The following is an 18,777-nucleotide window of genomic DNA, read 5'->3' on the forward strand; positions in this document are numbered from 1 at the left end:
AAAATGGAGCCGGAAACAGGTTAAAAGGCGGCAGCACCAAATCAGCAAAGAACTCCAGAAGCAAATTTCAATAGAAAGAGGGCGAGCCAACTACGGAAAGCAAATGAAAAGCCGCGTCCGGCACCTAGTCTAGTCTTCAAGTCTTCCCACCAGCGCGGAGCTAAGTGCTGCCACTTGGACGTGGGAGGGAGCCCCCGAGGCCCGAGGGCGGCACTCCTGAGACTCCGGGGCGTGTACAGCCCCACTCATTGTTACGTGAGAGTGTCATGGGCGGCGATCTTCACAGGCGCTGGGCCTTCTTCACAGGCGCTGGGCCTTTATTCATGGGTAGAACTTCCGGAGGTGTTGGATGTTCCAGGCGTTCTGGATGGGTACCCTGTCCTGCGTCTCCAGGCACGCGGCGCCAGACCTAGAGACATGGGCGACCTTGAACGAGCCCTCCCACATGGGTGAGAGCTTATGCAGCCCTTCCCTATAGAGCACCCGCCTCAGGACGAGGTCACCCACCTCAAGAGTCCTGGAGCGGACGCTGCGATAGTGGTACCGCCGCAGCGCCTGCTGCTATCTTGCCGCACATAGTGCAGCTTCGCAGCGGCGTTCCTCCCCCAGCACGAGGTCCATCCCCCGCGTGGTGTCCTGCTGCGTCTCATCAAACGCCAGGACCCGTGTCGACCGATGCTTGACCTCGTGAGGGAGGACCGCTTCTTCTCCGTAGATGAGGAAGAATGGGGTCTTGCCCCTTGGCTTGGTGGCGGTGGTGCCGATTGACCACAGCATGGACTGGAGCTCGTCGTGCCAGCCCCTGCTGCAGGCTTCGAGCTTCTTCTTGAAGGTCCTAGTCTTGAGGCCCCTCAGGACCTCCGCGTTGGCGCGTTCAGCTTGTCCATTGCTCCGGGGGTATGCCACTGTAGCATAGCAGATCTGCGTTCCAAGGTCAGCACAATATGTTTTGAAGAGATTACTGGTGAACTACGAGCCATTGTCGGTGATGATGCGGTTGGGGACCCCGAATCGGCTCACAAGACCCTTGGTGAACTTGACCGCAGAGCTGGCTCGTATGGTGCGGACGACTTCCACCTCCGCCCACTTGGTGAACTTGTCGATGGCAATGTAGAGGTACCGGTAGCCCCCTGGCGCTCGAGGGAATGGGCCTAGGATGTCTAGTCCCCAGACTGCAGATGGCCACAAAAGTGGGATGGTCTGGAGGCCCTGAGTCGGCTGATGGATTTGCTTGGCGTGGAATTGACAGGCCTCGCAGGACCTCACCAGCTCAGCTGTGTTGTTGAGCGTTGTAGGCTAGTAGAATCCACTGCGGAATGCCTTGCCGACGAGGGTTCGCGAGGACGAATGGTGCCCGCAGTCCCCGCCGTGTATGTCGGCTATCAGCTCTTTCCCCGGTTCCCTGGAGATACAATGAAGTGAAACGTCATTTGGTCGCTTCCTGTATAACTCACCATCCTGGATGCAGTATGTTGTGGCCTGCCAGGCCACACGCTCCGTGTCCTCCTCCTTCTCCGGCAACGTCCCTTCCATCAGGTATTCCTTGAATTCCTTGGTCTAGCATCCCTCCTGGGGCTCGAGCGCCAAGAGTAGGCGTGCTCCCGAGGTTGGGCCATGGGCTGGGGCTCCTGTGGCAGGCGGTTGCGGGAGTTCCTCCCGAGGCTGAGCTGTTCTTGAAAGCAGTGGTGTTGCTGATGTCTTGAAGAGCCACTCCTCAAAGACGCTAGGCTCTTGGGGTTGCCACTTGGATGCCCTTCTGGCGATGTCGCCAGCTTCCTTGTTGGTGCCACGGGACACCTGCTACAACTCCAGGCCCAGGAATTGCTTCTCCATCTTGCGCACCTCCGTGAGGTATGCTTCCATGTGCTCGTCCTTCGGCTCGTATAGCTTGTTGGAGAAGTTGACGAGGAGCTGCAAGTCGCCCCTAACGGTGAGGCGCTTCACCCCCAGAGCTGCCGCAGCTTTCAGGCCAGCTATGAGGCCTTCGTATTCTGCGATGTTGTTGGAGACCTTCTCACCCCGCTGAAAGCAGAGCTGCACAGCGTAGTAGAGCTTGTCCTGAGTGGGTGAGATGAGCACCGCTCTAGCCCCCGCGCCCTGGTGTGCGAAAACACCATTGAAATACATGACCCAGCCATCAGGCGCCTCACTTCCCGGCGAGAGGGACTGATCTTTGCCTATTTCAAGCGCCGGGGCGTCCGTCCATTCTTCCACGAAATCAGTGAGTGTGGCTCCCTTGATGACCCTGGTAGTGCTGTACTCCAACTGGAATGCTTGCAACTCGATGTTCCACTTCGTGACCCTTCCAGCAGAGTTGGGGCTCCTGAGCACTCTCTCCAATGGGTAGGCTGAGACGACCTTGAGGGGTGGCCCTGGAAGTAGTGCCGCAACTTACACGAGGCCACCAAGAGCGCGAGTAAGAGCTTCTGAGGCATGGGATATCGTGCCCTTGCATCCCGCAACACTGTGTTGACGAAATACATCGGGTGCTCGACAAGAGCTGGCGCGTTGGTGAGGCTCGTGTCTTGCCGAAGTTGGGGCGTCTCCTGAGGTAGTCGAACCCCCGACGCTTGATCGCCTGTCGGGACCTCGGCGGTGTCGTCCTATCGAGCTTGGTCCTCTGTTGATGCTGCTACGGCTCTTGTGGCAACTTCCTGATCTTGTGTCATCTTGGCTGGTGGCGTAGCTCGGTGCGATGTGCCTTTGGCTTGGTGCTCTTCCCGAACCGCCACCAGAGCCGCGCTGGCGGAGTACGGGATGTCGGCAAGATAAAGCACTAGGGGCTCGAGAGGTCGTGGCGCCACCATCACTAGAGGGCTGGTCAGGTATCTCTTGAGGTCTTGAAAAGCTCGGTCGGCCTCCGGGGTCCACTCGAACGGGCCCTTCTTCTTCATCAGCTTGAAGAAGGGTAGGACGCGCTCTCCCAGCTTGGAGATGAAGCGCCCCAACACAGTCACCCAACCAGCCAACTTCTGCATTTCCTTGAGGGTCTACGGTGGGCTCATATCTTCGATGGCCTTGATCTTTTCTAGGTTCGCGTTGATCCCTCTATGGGATATGAGGAAACCCAGAAGCTTGCCGGAAGGGACACCAAACACGCACTTCTCTGGGTTAAGTTGCAAGTTCACCTGGCGTAGGCTCGCGAAAGTCTCCTGCAGATCTTGGATCAAGGTTCTTTCCTCCCGAGAATTCACCACAATGTCATCGACGTAGGCCTCCTTGTTTCTCCCGAGCTGCCTCCCTAAGGCGATGTGCATCAACCGCTGAAAGGTCGCGCCCGTGTTACGTAGTCCGAAAGGCATGCAAGTGTAGTAGTACACCCCACATGGGGTCAGGAAGGATGTCTTCTCTACATCTTCTACCGCCATCTTGATCTGGTGATACCCTGAGAACGCATCCAGGAAGCATAGCAGGTCGCACTCAGCGGTGGAGTCGACGATCTGGTCGATCCGTGGGAGCGGAAAGGGATCTTGGGGGCAGGCCTTGTTGAGGTTGGTGAAGTCGATGCACATTCGCTCCTTCCCACCTTTCTTTGGCACAACGAAACGACGGGGTTCGCCAGCCATTCGGGGTACCGAACCTCGTGAATGGCACCCGCCGCCTCTAACTTGCGGGTTTCTTGGAAGATGAAGGCCTGCTTCTCCGTGGACTGTTGTCTCGCCCGCTGCTTCACAGGTCGTACATTGGGGCACACCCTTAAGTGATGTTGAATCACCTCTCTCGGGATCCCCACCAGCTGCTCGGGTTCCCATGTGAATATCTCCTTGTTTGCGCGCAAGAACTTCACCAACGCTTCCTCTTGGCTTGGGTCGAGGTTGGCACCTATGGTAAAGGTGGCTCCCGAGGACCCATCCTCATCAACCGGCACCTGCTTGGTTTCTGCCTTGTCTTGGGTGAACATCTGTTTCTTCTTGGCGCCCGCGCCAGCGGGCTGCGCTGCCGCGGCAGTCTTGAGGGCATGCTTGAGCGCCGCCAGGGCCTCCTTGGCGCCGCCCTTGATGGTGAGGACACCCTTGCTCCCCAGCATCTTCATGAGGTTGTAAGCCGGATGGGTTGCTGCCATGAACTTGGTCAGAGCTGGGTACCCGAGGATGGCATTGTAAGGGAGGCCGATGCAGGCGATGTCGAAGTCAACCAGCTCGGTATGGTAGTTGTCGCGCGTGCCGAAGGTGACATGGAGGCGGATCTGTCCCAGGGAGTGGGCGGTGCCGCGCCAACCCTTGAGAAGGACTTGCTGAGGCGGAGCCGCTCGAGCGGTAAGTGCAAAAGGCCGAAGGCCTCCATGAAGAGCACGTTGAGGCCGGCGCCGCCATCGATGAGGGTCTTGGTGATGGCCACGTTGCAGATGGGGGGTGTGCAAAGCATGGGAAGCATGCCCGAGCCGACAGTAGAGGCGGGGTGGTCCCCTGCATCGAAGGTGAGGTTGCCCTCTGGCGCGGCCCAGCCCGGCGGGGCCCCCGAGCACCTGGAAACGGTGCTGATCTGGCGAAGGAACATCTTGATATGACGATCTGAAGGTGGTGCTTGCGAGCCGCCTAGGAGGGCCGCGACCGCGTGGTGCGCCGGCGCCGTGTAGCGCGCAGTGAAGAGGCCGCACAGCTCCTCCCAAGATGCCACCGTGGATTCGGGGAGGTTGAGTAGCTAGGCGTGCGGTGCGCTAGTGAGGGCCATGGGAAGCCAGTTGGCCATGACCTTATCATCGCCCCCGGCCTTGAGGACATCCTCCTCATACGCTAGCAGAAAAACTGACGGGTCCGCCGCGCTGTCGTAGCACGGCGGCATCTTCGGCTTGAACTTGGGCGGCCACTGCACCTGCCGTAGGGTGGGGGCCAAGGCTAGGAGCCCCCTGGCCCCGCCGTCGGCACCGGTCGTCGGAGCCGGGAGCGAGATGCATGCCATGGGGGCAAAGCAAGGTGGCGGCGGAGCGTAGATCGACCAAAGGAAAGCTACAGCGCACCCCTACCTAGCGCGCCAAATGTCAGATCTCGGGTTCCGGCAAAACCCTCAAGGTTCGAACACTGGGGTGCGCGCGAAGATCTCCCCCTACCGATCCACGCCCTAGCTTCGCTAAGATCTCAAGGGCTAAATCGACGAACTCGCAACACAAAGGACACAAGATTTATACTGGTTCGGGCCACCGTTGTGGTGTAATACCCTACTCCGGTGTGGTGGTTGTGGATTTCCTCTTGGGCTAGGGATGAACAGTACAAGGGGAAGAACAGCCTCCTGAGGCAAGGTGTTCTTGTGCTTGGTGGGTGTGAGGATGAACTAAATGAGTTCCTCCCCCTACTATGGTGGCTAATCCTATTTATAGAGGCCCTGTGATAGAGGCTAAGGTGTCCCGATGTTTCGATGAGATGGTGGCTATCGTTTTCTGTGGGAGTCGACCTTGACGATCCGACTACGAACGTGCGAGACGTCGCGCCTTAGCAATCGCTAAACCAACTTCCGAGGGTTATTGACCATGCCGGAGCACGATCAACCTGACCACAAGGGTTTGTTTCCTGTGAACAAACGAAGAACAAGCAAGAAACTGAGATTGCAATCGGGATATTGCGAATATAAGATGAAAGCTTTATTGATCAAGGTGGGGTTCTGTGACGTCTTGGTCTGGTCGTTGGACACAAACGAAGTACGCGAAGTTGCAGCTATGGCGAACTTTTAATCTAAACAAAACCCGAAGTCTAAACGATGCCCTAAGGGCTGTATATATGGAGGAAGAGGGGGGAATTTCGTGGCCCTTGAGGGTGGGGTCCGAAACCAACCCTAACTCTTGTTTCCCCACACATACGGACTCTAAAAATAGCCTATACTTAAGTATTTCGAAATTACATGGGCCTGGCCCATTAATAAGGTGACACAGCACCTAGAATAGCCTATGGACGAATATTATGAAGTGGCATCTTGTATATTTCGTCCATGGCTTCATGCACTCCTTATGGCGGCTTCAAAGTCCTGAAATCATCACTTGTAACTCCGTTCTTGATCCCCTTGCGCATGCCATCAACTCCATGCGTGTTCTTGCTCCAATGTTCATCCTTCTCCAAGCTAGGCCCTTCATTTGTAAGCAAAACAAATGTATCCAATTTAGGCAGCATCATAATCTCATGAACATTAGAATCATTACCAAGAAACGAAAGTACCTGGTAATTTAATTGGCGTGCGCGAGCTCTAGTAATTGGTCCGGTATATGTAACAGTAGGGGCTGTGGGTGTAACAATGGTATTGATGTCCTCATCATCCTCCCCTTCTTGAAATGAAGTCGTCCTCGACGGAAGCGCATCTTCCTCACCCAAATAAGGCTTCAAATCTGCAATGTTAAAAGTGGGACTAACCCCAAAATCTACAGGTAGCTCAAGTTTATATGCATTATCATTTATTGTTTCTAACACCTTAAAAGGACCATCAGCACGTGGCATTAGCTTTGATTTGCGCAGATTAGGAAAATCTATCTTTACGCAAATGTAACCAAACAAGATCTCCAGGCGCAAACACAACATGTTTTTTACCCTTATCTCCAGCAAGTTTATATTTAGCATTCATACGCTCAATGTTTTCCTTAGTTAACTCATGCATTTTTAAAATCAATTCGGAACGTTCTTTAGCATCAAAATTAACCTTCTCTGAAGATGGAAGAGGCAACAAATCAATAGGTGCACGAGGTAGGAAACCATACACAATTTCAAAAGGGCACATCTTCGTAGTAGAATGCAATGAACGATTATAAGCAAATTTAATATGAGGCAAGCATTCTTCCCACATTTTCTTGTTATTCTTCAAAACAGCCCTAAGCATAGTAGACAAAGTTCTATTGACTACTTCAGTTTGTCCATCAGTTTGGGGGTGACAAGTAGTACTAAAAAGCAGCTTAGTCCCCAGCTTAGCCCATAAACATCTCCAAAAGTGGCTAAGAAATTTAGTATCATGATCTGAAACAATAGTATTTGGCACACCATGTAAGCGAATAATTTCACGAAAGAACAAATCAGCAACATTAACAGCATCATCGCTTTTATGACATGGTATAAAGTGTGCCATTTTCGAGAACCTATCTACGACAACAAATATGCTATCCCTCCCCTTCTTTGTTCGAGGTAAACCTAAAACAAAGTCCATAGAGATATCCTCCCAAGGAACACTAGGTACAGGCAAAGGCATATATAAACCATGAGGATTGAGTCGTGACATAGCTCTTTGACATGTAGTGCAGTGAGCAACAAAACGCTCAACATCCCGTCTCATATTTGGCCAAAAGAAATGTGTAGCAAGTATATCCTCCGTCTTCTTGACGCCAAAGTGTCCCATTAACCCTCCTCCATGCGCCTCCTGCAACAACAAAAGACGAACGGAGCTAGCTGGAATGCATAGCTTGTTAGCACGAAACACAAATCCATCGTTAAGAACGAACTTGTTCCAAGTTCTCCCTTCCTTACAATTATGCAATACATCTTTAAATTCAGCATCATGAACATATTGATCTTTGATGGTCTCCAAACCAAATATTTTAAAGTCAAGTTGTGAAAGCATAGTATAACGACGAGACAAGGCATCAGCAATAACATTTTCTTTACCCTTCTTGTGTTTAATGACATAAGGGAAAGTCTCAATGAATTCAACCCATTTAGCATGTCTACGGTTCAGTTTTGCTTGACTTTTAATGTGTTTCAAATATTCATGATCAGAATGTATAACAAATTCCTTGGGCCATAAATAATGTTGCCATGTTTCTAAGGTCCGAACAAGAGCATATAATTCTTTATCACAAGTAGAATAGTTCAGACTAGGCCCACTCAATTTTTCAGAAAAGTATGCAACAGGTTTTCCATCTTGTAATAGCACACCTCCTAATCCAATTCCACTAGCATCACATTCAAGCTCAAAAGTCTTATTGAAATTAGGAAGTTGGAGTAAAGGAGCATGTGTCAACTTATCTTTCAATACCGTGAAGGCTTCTTCTTGTGCGGTACCCCAAACAAAAGGCACATCCTTCTTTGTAAGCTCGTTGAGAGGTGCAGCAATGGTGCTGAAATCTCTCACAAAACGCCTATAGAAACCAGCGAGGCCAAGGAAACTCCTCACTTGTGTGACCGTTTTGGGCTGCGGCCAACTCTCAATAGCTTCAATCTTGGCTTTATCAACTTCAATTCCCTGTGGAGTAACAACATAGCCAAGAAAAGATACTCGGTCGGTGCAAAAGGTGCACTTTCCAAGGTTTCCAAACAAACGTGCATCACGTAGAGCAATAAAAACAGCACGTAAATGTTCCAAATGTTCCTCCAAAGATTTGCTATAAATCAATATGTCATCAAAGTAACTACCACAAATCATCCAATGAAAGCACGTAAAACTTCGTTCATTAACCTCATGAAAAGTACTAGGTGCATTAGTTAACCCAAAAGGCATGACTAACCACTCATATAATCCGAACTTAGTTTTAAATGTTGTTTTCCATTCATCTCCAAATTTCATACGAATTTGATGGTATCCACTACGCAAATCAACTTTGGAGAATATTGTAGAGCCACTCAATTCATCAAGCATATCATCTAACCTAGGAATAGGATGACGATAACGAATAGTAATATTATTAATGCCTCTACAATCAACGCACATACGCGATGTACCATCCTTTTTTGGCACTAAAATGATAGGAACAGCACAAGGACTGAGGGATTCGCGTATATAACCTTTGTCGAGCAGTTCTTGTACTTGACGCATAATCTCCTTCGTCTCCTCTGGATTGGTACGGTATGGTGCACAGTTGGGTAGCGAAGCACCGGGAATTAAGTCAATTTGATGCTCAATCCCTCGAATAGGTGGTAATCCTGGTGGCACGTCTTGTGGAAAGACGTCAGCGAACTCCTGCAAAATGTTAGTGACAGCAGGGGGCAAAGAGGAAGGCACGTCCTCGAATGAAAATAATGCCTCTTTGCACACAAAAGCATAGCAAACAGATTTGCTAAAATCTAGCTCATCAATATCAGATTTGGTGGCAAGTAAACATGCACTTTTCAATTTAATTTCAGAAACAACAGTAGATGGTTTATTATTAGGCTTCGTTTGGTGCTCAAATTCTTTTGCCACAATCTGATTTTCACTCTTATTTGTCTCCTATTTTGCTTTATTAGCTCTATTAATATCATCTTTCAAAATGGAATCAGGAGTCATAGGAAGCAAAGTAATATTTTTATCGTTATGAACAAGAGTATACTGATTGTTTCTACCATGGTGTATAGAATTTTTATCAAATTGCCATGGTCTACCAAGTAATAAGGAACATGCTTGCATAGGTACCACATCACAATCAACCTAATCAGCATACGTAGAGATACTAAAATGCACACGCACAGTACGTGTTACCTTAACCTTGCCGCTGTTGTTGAACCATTGGATGTAGTAAGGATGTGGATGCGGTCTTGTGGTGAGAGATAGCTTCTCCACCATCTCCATGCTAGCCAAGTTGTTGCAACTCTATCCATCTATGATGACGCGAATAGAACGTTCCTTCACAACTCCCTTTGTACGGAACAAATTATGCCTCTGATTTTGCTCAGCTTGTGTGACCTGCACACTCAAAACACGTTGAGCAACTAAACATTCATACATGTCGGCATCTTCAGTAGCCATGTATTGCGTCTCATGATCAGAATCATCTCCACCGTGTTCTTCATGTGTAATAAGAGCCAAAGTCTCCTCATCATAGTCACTGGCGGACTCATACCCACCATCCTCAGTAGCAATCATCACACGCTGAGATTTGCATTCTCTCGCATAATGACCTCCACCCTTGCAACGTCATATCATGTGTTTGTCCTGTTGATGCCATGGATGAAGAAGAGCTCCTTGCAGGCCCAGAAGGTGTGCTCTTGGCAGATAGTGGTGATTGTGCCTGCTTTATTGTATCACGGTTGGAGGTGGCAGCCGATGGAGGCGCCGGTGTAGCAGAACGTGTGGAAGTAGATGATGCACGTGGTGTCCATGATGAAGGTCGACCTGCAGAAAAGTTAGTCCGCGCCAATGCCTGTCGATCCTGCACTTCACGTTCAGCTTTACAAGCAAGATGGAATAAACGAGTGATATTAGTATACTCCTTATACTCTAGAATCGTCTGAATCTCTCTATTTAATCCACCCATAAAACGTGCAAGCATAGCTTCATTCTCCTCAACAATACCACATCTAATCATGCCAGTTTGTAATTCCTGATAATATTCTTCTACAGAATTTTTTCCCTGTCTTAAGCGCTGCAATTTTTGAAGTAATTCACGTTGATAATATGGTGGAACCCAACGAGTACGCATAGCAGTTTTCAAAGTAGCCCAAGTAGCCGGAATAGGATATAATCTATAATGCTCAGACCACCAAACACATGCAAAACTAGTGAAAGCACAAACAGCAGCAGGAACACGTCTCTCCTCGGGATATTGTAAACATGTAAATCGTTGTTCAGTTTCTAACTCCCAAGTAAGATATATATCAGGAACATATCTACCCTCAAATGGTGGAATATTCAATTTTAGTTTAGGGAGATGGTCATGATCTCATACCTGAGGGTGAGCCCTACCATTGCCATTATTTGCATGTGGACGACCTGGTGGTTGTTGTGCTGGTGGTGGCACATAGTTCTGATTTTGATCAACCTCATCCTCATAATCTCCCACATAATCATCCTCCTCCACATCAGCAGTAGGAGCCACAGAAGTATCAACAGCAGCACCAGCAGTTTGGCCCGACTGAAGAGGGACACGGCTCGCTCGGCGGAGGGCTGTTTCCCGACGTGGAGGTAGTCGGTGTTGTTGCTGTTGTTGCAGAGGTGCGGCAGGAGCAGCCGGTGGTGGTGGTGGAAAACGCGAAAGCAATTCAGCAAACTTGTTATCGAGCTTTGTTTCAAACGTCTTCTCCATGCCATCTATCTTCTCCATGGCCTCTTCAAATCTGTTTATCACATCTTGCACCTGTCCATTCATCATTTGCTGAAACGTATCATGAAGCTCCTTGTTCGTCAAGTTCTCCCAGTCAGTCTCGTCAGCTTGTGATCCTGGCATGGTTAGCAGCAATAGAAACACACAAGAATATGATCCTACAGACTACTAACAAGTGGTGGTGGTGGCGGGTGTCACAAATCCGTCAAGCAAATCTCAAATTCTTACCAGTTCTTACCCAGCAGCAGGCAGTGATCGGCAACCGTTGTAGTCAAAACTCTCAAAAGCTTGGATAGAGCGAATGCCAGGGAGAGTCAAACGCACGACGTAGATGTATGTGGAGCTGGGAAGGCTTATAGTATGGTAGCAAAAAGGGTCAGCAATAATCAATTCAGAGATGCAAAGTTGAATAAACGCTCAACGACGGTACTGTGCTGGTCCTAGGCTAGACCGTGCTAGAGACGTGAGCCTAGAACACTAACAAAATCACGGCGCTGCACGTAAATAAGGGAAAAGCACACTCTGGAATTCTCTTTTTTTCGCTCTTTTTTTTGCGCTCCTTTTTTTGCGCTCCTCTTTTTTTTTGCGAAAAATCACTATAATGGCGAGTGTCTCAAAACTCTTCCCTCGTCAAACTGATAGGATGGGCACGAATTTTTTTTTTCACTTTTTTTTCAGAAATCAGGGCAGCGACGACGAAAAAGTGCGACAAAAAATCACTATGATGGCACGTGGCTCAAAAGACTTAGAAAAGCCTAAAAATAGGATAGGGAAAAAAATTGCCCTTGAAAATTTTGGCCTAAAAACTGCCCGGGGGTCTCCAGACTTTTTTTTCCGAGACCTACGCAGGCAAGGAAACACGAATCGGAATTTAGATTGATCTCAAGAACAAACCTAATATGAGAAGAACTCGGATTGGTGGTGGATATATGGTTGTGGTATATGGCAGCGGTGGTGGTATATGGTAGCGGTGTTGGTATATGGATAGAGATTGGTGGTGGTATATGGATACGGATTGGTGGTGGTATATGGATATGGATTCAGAGCGGTGGCGGATAAGCAAAAGTGGTAGATGGGCGATGATGATGGTGCGGCGGCGGCGTGACAACTTATGACCAGAACTCGAAACTCTAAAAGACTAGACTCTAAGACCAGCAACTTGACACGACGATGCAACCGCAAATTCAACAAAGCAAAAACCCTAAAAAGATTATGAAAAGGCTCAGATTGGTTCGGATATGATGAACTAACCCTAATTTTTTTGTGTGGCTTTTTCGTGGACTGTAGGTATGAAGAACAGACTCGATCTAATCTACGAAAAACTGTAAAATCTCACCGAGCAACCTGGAAATCTGATACCACTTGATAGAGGCTAAGGTGTCCCGATGTTTCGATGAGATGGTGGCTATCGTTTTCTGTGGGAGTCGACCTTGACGATCCGACTACGAACGTGCGAGACGTCGTGCCTTAGCAATCGCTAAACCAACTTCCGAGGGTTATTGACCACGCCGGAGCACGATCAACCTGACCACGAGGGTCTGTTTCCTGCGAACAAACGAAGAACAAGCAAGAAACTGAGATTGCAATCGGGATATTGCGAATATAAGATGAAAGCTTTATTGATCAAGGTGGGGTTCTGTGACGTCTTGGTCTGGTCGTTGGACACAAACGAAGTACGCGAAGTTGCAGCTATGGCGAACTTTTAATCTAAACAAAACCCAAAGTCTAAACGATGCCCTAAGGGCTGTATATATGGAGGAAGAGGGGGGAATTTCGTGGCCCTTGAGGGTGGGGTCCGAAACCAACCCTAACTCTTGTTTCCCCACACATACGGACTCTAAAAATAGCCTATACTTAAGTATTTCGAAATTACATGGGCCTGGCCCATTAATAAGGTGACACAGCACCTAGAATAGCCTATGGACGAATATTATGAAGTGGCATCTTGTATATTTCGTCCAAGGCTTCATGCACTCCTTATGGCAGCTTCAAAGTCCTGAAATCATCACTTGTAACTCCGTTCTTGATCCCCTTGCGCATGCCATCAACTCCATGCGTGTTCTTGCTCCAATGTTCATCCTTCTCCAAGCTAGGCCCTTCATTTGTAAGCAAAACAAATGTATCCAATTTAGGCAGCATCATAATCTCATGAACATTAGAATCATTACCAAGAAACGAAAGTACCTGGTAATTTAATTGGCGTGCGCGAGCTCTAGTAATTGGTCCAGTATATGTAACAGTAGGGGCTGTGGGTGTAACAATGGTATTGATGTACTCATCACCCTGGTCCTCTCCCCAAATATTGAGCGGGGAGGGAGCCAACAACGGCCAATTTGAAAGGGGACAGCTAGTACAGCTTATCCTGACAAAAGCAGTCTTTGCCTGCAAAAGGATCTGGTGGTGACGCCGCCTTGGGCTCCATGGTGACCTCCGTCTTGCCGTCCTGCTGGTCATGGTCTCGTTGCACTGATATGGAAACCTTTGCTTGACGCCTCGGTACTCCGCACCTGCGCTTGCTTCCTTAGCAACAAAGAGGAAACAAGGACACTGTGCGCGCTGGCGCCCGCCTGGCCTTGGTCGTCATGGCTCACGTCACTGGAACCTCGCGAGGTTTGCCTTGCCTTGAACTCTCCGCCCCTCACGAGCTAGGCTGGTGAGGGCGCTCCCAAGGAGGTCTCGTGTCGTCCGCCTCGCGAGGGTCTTGGGTGCTTGTTGGTGAAGACGGGCCGTACGGGCCCGCTCGCAGAGCCACGCCGTGGGCCGCAGGCAAGCAAGTCTGGAGACCCCGGTTCCCAGAACACCGACAACATCCTCGGCAAGGGGGCTTGCGATTGTTTTGTCTTCTGGTCATCGTCCAGTCTTGTGGGCTTCTGGTTTCCACAAAGATTAGCATGCCACCATGGAGGTGCCTCCCGAGCCTCGGTCCCAAGGTGGTCGGTGGTGTTGGAACCCGTGGGCTTAAGGGTGGCGGCTCTGCAGGTGTCGGGCAAGTTGCCCCGGCAAGGCTCTTGCCGGGACTACGGAGGCCGCCCCGGTAAGGGCCTTGCCAGGGGAGTCCACCTCGCCCTCCTGCTCTTCATCTCTTTGGCTTGGCGTTGTTCTGGTTGTCTTGTGGCCTTGCTTCCTTCCTCTGCCCCGCTGGGTGTGGCCGCAGGCGCGGCTCCAATAGGACCCCTCCTTTTGTTCACCGGCAGGAGCCCCCGGGCCATACATAAGCACGATGCGTTGTTGGGCTAGGCCCAAAACGGTGCGCGGGCACGTGGGGCCGAGTTTTACTGCTGTAATTCCTCCGTTCGTCGCACTTCTCCATGACCCGCGTTGAATGCGCAACGTGGGGGTCGTGCGTGATGTGGGGGTCATGCGTGGGGGCAGTTGCTGCCCTCATGCGTCACTTCACAGTAAATAGTAAAGAGGCGGCCCGTGCCTTCCCCATAAAAAAGGGGAAACCGCGGGCGTGCTACTCATTTACCCTCCGCGTCTCTCTAACTTCAGAACCGCCATTCCTCCCCTTCTTCCTCAAGCGGAGAACACCGAAACCCCCGCCTCTATTCTCCACCGCGCGCCCCCATTGCCCCCAATCTCCCACTGCTCCAGATTCTTCACCTCTTTCCCGGCCGCCATGGCACCCAAAACCAGTAAGGGAAAGGGAGTGGCCAAGGACGCCGTGGAGAAGGAGATGCCGGAGAGCGAGTCGGTGGTGCTTCGGACGCAGCTTACCTTCTTCCCCTCGATGGTTGATGCGGTCCACCTCAGGGACTACTTCAGGCCTCTGTGGGGGGCGAAGACGACGGGGCATCCGGCCACGCACATCATCCCTGCCGATTTTGCCAAGGCCGGCCCGAATCGGTATCCTTTCTTCGTTGACTACTTCTCCCGCGGGCTCTGCCCCCCTTTCTTCGACTTTTTCAATGATGTCATGCACACCTTCGGCTTCCATATTCTTGATTTCATGCCGAATGCCGTGGCATGCATGGCCCTCTTCGCCCACCTCTACGAGGGCTTCGCCGGAATGCTTCCCAGCACGGCTCTGTTCTGCCACTACTTCTTTCCCCGCATCCAGGTGGGGGGCGCCATCTCTGGCTGTGTCACCTGGATCCCACGGCCCCAGGAGAAGGGCATGTATCCGGAGGGCGCCCAGAAGCAGAGGTGGGAGGAGTGGCTGGGCCAGTGGCTATGGATCGAGGAGGAGGATCCACAGGAGTTCTGCCAAGTTTGTTAGAGCCCATCAGTCCGTCACAAGGACTGGAGCGGCCTCGACGCCGACGACAACAAGGTCGAGATCGCTACTACCAGAATCCATCGCCTCACAATGGCCAGGCTCACCCTTGAGATGATTGGGGCTGATTTCATCCACCGCCGCATCGCCCCACTTCATAACAAGGGGAGCACGGCCTGGCTCTTCAGGAACGCGGCCGATGTCATGAGGCTTCACCCTGGCTTGAAGCACAACTTCACGATGATGGGCACGCCCATTTTTGTCAGAGGCTTTTCCAGCTCGATGTAGGTGATGACGGCAGGGCTGAGAGAGTCGGCAAGGCTGCGAAGGCCAGCAAGGCCGTCAAGGGGGCTCTATGCGGGTTGCCGGCGGGAGTGGTCCCGCTGAGCAACAACTCTCGCCAAACCGACATCATCGCCATGATGCCGGACTTCAACGCGCACAACCTTGACCCAAGTTGGGCCGAGCCGGAGGCGGAGTAGGTGCAGGAGTTCTTTGACAACCTGTCGAAGAGGTATGTTTGTGATGAGCCACTGCTTATCAGGACACCACCAAGGAGGAGCTAGACTACATCGCTGCCAGGGCGGCGGAGGCGGCGCTCGCCAGGGAAGCTGGCGGCGTCGGCCACATGGAGAACGAGGCCGAGGCGGCCGCGGAGGAGGAGGAGCTTGCCGGATGGGCAGAGTCTGCTGGGGAGGCCAGCAGCGCAGGCACCGGGGCCCCTCTCATCATAGATGTGGTCGAGGAGTCGACTGAGGAACAGGCTGGGGCTGATGACCCTCCGGAAACAGGGAGAAAGCGTGTCCTGCGGCGGGCCAGCTCTGGTGAGCCGGTCTGGCCCGGCAGGACCGAGCAGCAGCAAGAGGCCCAGGGGTAGTCCGTGCGCCTGACGAGGGCCGTGGCAGCGAGGAAGGTGGTGAAGGCCGCGGTGGCGAAGAAGAAAGCGACTGCCTCTTCTTCGTCCAAGCATCGCCGGACTCCATCCCCTTCCCCTCCTCCCGCAGATGTTGACACGGAGGTCGTCTTCGATCCTGGGTCTCTCAGCCCAAGGAGGAAGAGGAAGGCAGCGGAAGACAAGACGGAGGATGAGTAAGCATATTTCCCTTCATCATCTCCGTTCCTTCAGACCACGCTGGTTTTCTTGACTTGTTTTCCTCTTTGCAGGGATGTGGAGACGCTGGCCCAGAGGGTGGCAAAGAGGGATAGGGCCTCGACGGGCGGCCAGCCCCCGGCGGGCACCTCGAGTACGCCGCTGGTGGTGGAGAGCAGCCCGGATAGCAGCCCCCGGCGCAGCCCCCAGCATGCGTTCACTACTCGCTCCCCATCAACGTGTGCCGGGGTACGATCCCTTGGCGCTGACCTTGTCGTGGTTGCAGGAGGAGGACGGCAGCGGGAGGAGCCACTGAAGGCCACCCCCAACATGCCGCCCCCATCAACCACGCCGCCCCGATGGGCGTCTCCGACAAGGGTGGCAAGCACCGAGCCCATGCGCACAGAGGAGGAGGAGGCGAACCCGGGCGCCGGTGGCTCCGTCCCGGCACCTAATGTTGGCGAGGAGAGGGCCACTTCTTCCTAGCCCGGCACGGGTGAGTTATGTGCCTTCTGTCCCTGTTCTTGCTTCCTCTTTTGAAACCTTGGTCTTGGCTTCGCCTCATTCCTCTCCTGGGTATCCAGACCCTTCCCCGGCGGACCGGGAGGACATTGACACTGTCATTGAGGAGGTCGCCAGGGACGCTGAGGCCGAGGCCGCCAAGATCACCGCCGAGGAGGCCGACAAGGGTGCTGCTGAGGATGCCGCCAAGGGTCCGGCTGGGGAGACCGGCAAGGCCGCTGCCAAGGAGGCCGGCAAGGGGCCTGCCGGGGAGGCCAACAAGGCTGCTGCCGAGGAGGGGGCGGTTGACGACCAACCTTCCTCCTCCGCTGCCTCTAGCTCGGGCAAGTACCTGAAGGTGAGCGACGACCTGTTCGTCCATCTCCCAAGGACGACGAGCACCAGGGAGCCCACCGAGGGGGAGGTGTTTGATGACGAGGTGCTCGCCGCCGCCGGGCTTGAGGTTGTTGATGAACTGACCGCCGGTGGTGGCAGTTCCCAGGAAGAGCGGCTCCTCCAGGCCATGAGTGCCAACTTCCAGAAGCTCCAGGCGCTTCACCGTGCCTTCCTGGACAAGGCCAAGTCCAGGATGGCGGCGGTGGACAAGGCAGAGGCGGATCTCGAGGAGCGTGTCGCTGAAACGCAGGCTTGGTTCTGCCAGGCCTGTGAGGAACTGAAGACCGCCCAGGATCTGCTGGCCAAGCGCAAGCAGGAGCTTGTCCTGAAGCAGGCCGACATCGAGAAGGCCCGGGAGGTGGCGAAAGCATAGGCCGCCAAGGACGAGGCCACTCGGCACCAGCACCAGGCCGTGTTGAGGAGGACCTTGCCGCTCATGAGGAGAAGCTCACCGCGACACTTCGTGGCAAGGATGAGGAGGTCGAGAAGCTTGTCATGCGGCGAACCCAGATGCTGGGGCAGAGGCACAAGGAGGCACTCAATGCCCAGGCCCAGGTCCAGGCCGGCAAGGTGAACGAGCTGGAGGTGGAGCGGGACGGGCTGAAGAAGCAGGTCCTGGAGCTGACAGGGGAGAGGGATGCAGCCAAAGTCTCTTTGGCTGACGCGCAGGCCACAGTCCTCGGCAAGGTCGAGCTGCTCTCCAAGGCCAATGACTCCATCAGGGACCTGAAGCTGAAGCTGGAGGGCCTCGAAGGGACGCTTTCGAAGGTCTGGGCCCGGGAGGAGACCCTGACCAAAGATCTGGAGGCCGAGAGGAAGCTGCGGAGGAATGACGCCGCCAACCACGAGGATTTTGTGAAGGGCGAAAACCTCTGGATCAGCCGCCTTGCTGACATCACCGGCAGGATCACCACGCAGTTGGCTACCATGGGGATGTCGAACGTGAGGTACGCCCCGGAGCCGAACGTGAGTCCCAATGCCAAACTAACCCTATTCTTCGAGGGTGTTCTTGGAGCTCTGGAGCAGTTCCGCTCCAACCGAGCGGCCTCTCTGGCCAATGAGGCCCGGAAGCTTTGCCAGGGTGCCATGACCAAGGTCCTCACCAAGGTGGCGTACTGGAACCCCAACCTCGACTTTGAAACCGCGCTGGAGAGCTTGCCGGAGGATGCGGACCTCGCGGTGCTTGAGGAGCGTATCAAGCCCGTCATCAGCCGCGTCGATGGAGTTTGGAGGGTAGAGGGCCAGCGCTGGGATTAGGCACCCCGTTTCTCATCGCTGCTGCAGGTTCATGACCAAGATAATTTTATCTTTAGTTAGAACCACAGCAACAATTGATGTAATATAACTCTGCAGTACCTTGAAACGATGCATGTTATTTTCCCGTTTGATCTCCCTTTGTATGCCCACCCAATGTTAATCGGGTAGGCTTTCCGGCGCATAAACCCCGGGCCGTGGCGCCTTGAGGATGGATCCCCAATAGCCTGCCGGGTGTGCTTGCTGCCAGGCAAACCACCTTACCACTCTTAACGCAGCCGCTCGAACTGTCGAGCGGACTTGAGACAGAATGAGAGCATTGCTAATTGCAGAAGGTCACCCTGCCATTCTTGACACAGCCACTCGAACTGTTGAGCAGACTCGAAACAGAGCAAGGGT

This window comes from Triticum urartu, chromosome 5, assembly GCF_003073215.2.
Source record: "Triticum urartu cultivar G1812 chromosome 5, Tu2.1, whole genome shotgun sequence".
NCBI classification, from domain to species: Eukaryota; Viridiplantae; Streptophyta; class Magnoliopsida; order Poales; family Poaceae; genus Triticum; species Triticum urartu.